This window comes from Canis lupus, chromosome 13, assembly GCF_011100685.1.
Source record: "Canis lupus familiaris isolate Mischka breed German Shepherd chromosome 13, alternate assembly UU_Cfam_GSD_1.0, whole genome shotgun sequence".
NCBI lineage: Eukaryota > Metazoa > Chordata > Mammalia > Carnivora > Canidae > Canis > Canis lupus.
In genome coordinates this window covers 52,622,425-52,625,766 of record NC_049234.1, presented here as the reverse complement: position 1 = coordinate 52,625,766, position 3,342 = coordinate 52,622,425, and positions in this window count along the sequence as shown.

The window sequence follows — 3,342 nt, the reverse complement described above, 5'->3', positions numbered from 1 at the left end:
ACAAGGTTTGAGAGATGTTTCTAAAAACTAAACAAATATAAATATTCCTGTCATCAAAATAATGTTATGTTTCTACTATTAAGTTTTCAGAAGTCATAGAATTTGTGAAACATCTCCCACTTTTTTTAATGATAAAAATTGATCTTAAATCTTTCTTTTAAGCATAATATATTCACTATATCATTCATAAAATTATATATACTTTAAAATAATCAAGTTAATATTTGGGGTTAGTTTGGAAATGTTAGTCTTCTCAATCATTTATTCCTTTATTTTTTATTATACACAGTTATCTTAGCAGACCCACTATATAAGGTGGCTTATTTTTGTGTTGCTACAATGGAAGAAGTCAAAATTGATTTTGCACTTTGTGTTGATATTGATTAGAAAAGAAATCTTGTAAATTTCCACAAAATCTTTAATCAACCAAAGTTATTTATGAAATCTAACTGATCCTTAGTATATTCAAAAATATTTGTCTCTAGTCATACTCTTAATTTATGCAGGTGGCTAACTCAAGTCATAGCGCCAGTAAAATTAACATTAGTTTTACAATTACATGTGTGTATGCAGAAAGAGACAGAGAGAAAAGGAATATATTTTTAGATGAATAAAAGTAGACGGTTAATATGTAATCAATAATGATAAGTCCTTCTAATTATAATTTTCCATAGGCTCAATTTTCCATTGAGCCCTCTACAGCAATATTAGATTCAGATGACTAATGAATATGATTAGATTTTTTAAAAGATTTTATTTATTTATTCATGAGAAACAGAGAGAGACAGAGAGAGGGAGGCAGAGACATAGGCAAAGGGATAAGCAGGTTCTCTACAAGGAGCCGATGTAGGACTTGATCTCGGACCCTGGGATCACACCCTGAGCCAAAGGCAGATGCTCAACCACTGAGCATTTCTTTTTAGTGTAGGAATTGTTCAGATCCCTTGAAGAAGTTTTACTAGTCTTCTTGGATTATGAGAAATACCTATTTTATGTTTTTGTAGTCCTGTATATTTTTTTCTTTCATTTTTTTCAGTCCCAAATTTATTGTATAAAATATTTTGTATAAATATTTGATTTTGTATAAATATTTGATTGATGTATCTCCACCCCCAGTTCTAAGAAGACAGAAAACATGTCTGTTTCTGATCCACATTGAATTCCTGCAGTCAGTAGCTGTCTGGCACATAGTAACTGCTCAGTAATTGACTGAATGAATGGTTAGGAGGCTGTGAAATTTTTAATGGATGAAAGTTGGGCACAAGCATTGCATTATCAGCACTGAAGCTCACTCTGATTAATTAAGAAGAATGACGTAGACACATATAATAGACATTTTATAAAAAATGATTCAGTAACAAAACTGGAAGGATGCCATGCAAATAACCACTGCTTCTTACTTCACTGAGAATATCAATGATGATTCTGAATTACTTTTTTTTCTGAAAGGTATTTTTGTTGGTAATTTTTTTTTTACTTTGAAAAAATTTTGTATTTTAAATTTTATGATACATCTATTAAAAATCATAATCACCTGCCCAGTGGCTCTTTTAAATGAACCATTCTCCCCACAAACTAATCTCTAACACTGAATATCAATGTGAAGAACTTAAATCTTTCTATGGAAGGGAATTATTCTAAGGGTAGGATCAGAGGCTTACATTACCATCTGATTGCCCTGAGGCTCTTGCCTCAAGCTAGTGCTTTCTGACAGAGAAATGAACTTTATAACCCTACAAGAAATGGATTAACTGAGATGAACCAGGGTAAAGTAGATCTTTGACTACTACTACTCACTTGCAGAGAATCATTCCAGGTCCTGGCTTGCCAATTTTTAATATTGTATTAGGAACATTTACTTTTATAACATATCAAACCGATTCTTCTCTTAGGTTCAGGTGACTTCCAGAGGGTTATCTCCAAATAGTAAGAAATCTGTACCTATTTTACACTTGAAGGATGTTAAACAAACAGTAAGTAGAAGTTTTGTTCTATTTCCACTGTTTTATCATACAATTGTTCCAGTACTTTTCTCTCTTAAAACATGAAAGAATGTCAGTTGAATACTCCAATTAATAACTTGTTATATTCTTTTTATTCAATAACAAAGTGTCTCCCCTCTTTTCTCTTAAAATTTCAGGAAGGAAAAATCAAAACAATACATATCTGGGAATAAGCAATAATGACAAGTAGTCCAAAATAACAGTAGATATGTTGTTTTCATTTATTTTCAGATGCATAATTATTTATTGAGTTTTTGAGTGATAGGGCAGGTGGTAGTGCTTGATAGGTAGAGGGTTGAAACACACACACACACACACACACACACAACACTTTTACCAAACTTTGACACTTAATTAGATGAAAAAGCTATTTACTTAAATATCTATTATAGCAGTGTCCAAATGGTATATGTCTTAAGAGGAATAAGAAATATTTAAGCATTACATACTAACTGGTTAGGTATTGTTCTAAATTCTTTGTGTACTGGTTTGTTAACTCTAATGTAAGCTCTATGTGATAAGTGGATATTATTAGTACCTCCACTTTACATAGGAGAAAGCTGAAATACAGAGAATGTATACATTTTGTTCAAGACCACATTCCCAAGTTAGGAGCCCGGGTTCGACAAAACAGATGGACTCTAGAATCTGGGTACTTAGTAATATTGGATTGTTTTTGTCATGTTAATTGGATATAATGAACATTTGATATCTTATATTTTGTGTCTTACACAGCCTCATAACTATATGACATTCAATATGATGATTGTATAGAACTATTTCTTCATCTGCAAAGGTAGTTCTCCTATATACAGATGCAGAAAGTAAAAAAAGAGTAGATGTAGCAGATGTGGAGGAGGCAAGTACTTTCTAGAAGATGACTGAGAGGTAATCTATGAATAAAATAAATTTAAATCTTGAAGCCAATATTGTGAATGAACATTTCATAGATTTTTTAAAAATATTTTTTTTAAGAAGATGGGTTTTAAGGTAAAGGCTATAGTCTATGAATGAACATTTCATAGATTTTTTTAAAAAATCTTTTTTTAAGAAGATGGTTTTTAAGGTAATAGCTATAGTCAAAGGCCATGAACTATCTGAATTCAAATTCTAATTAGCTATATGGATCTCGTATTAGCTATGCGGCCTTGGGCAAATTGATTAACCTCTCTGACAGCACCAGTACACACTATTATGAGGATTAAATAAAAATTATTCAAATAAAAATTATAAGAATAAAAATGAAATTAGGGCATTTTCCAGCACTAGTAAAATACTAATAAACTTTTCTCAAAAAACTCAAATATAGTATAAAAGAAAAAAATGAAAACAGACTGAA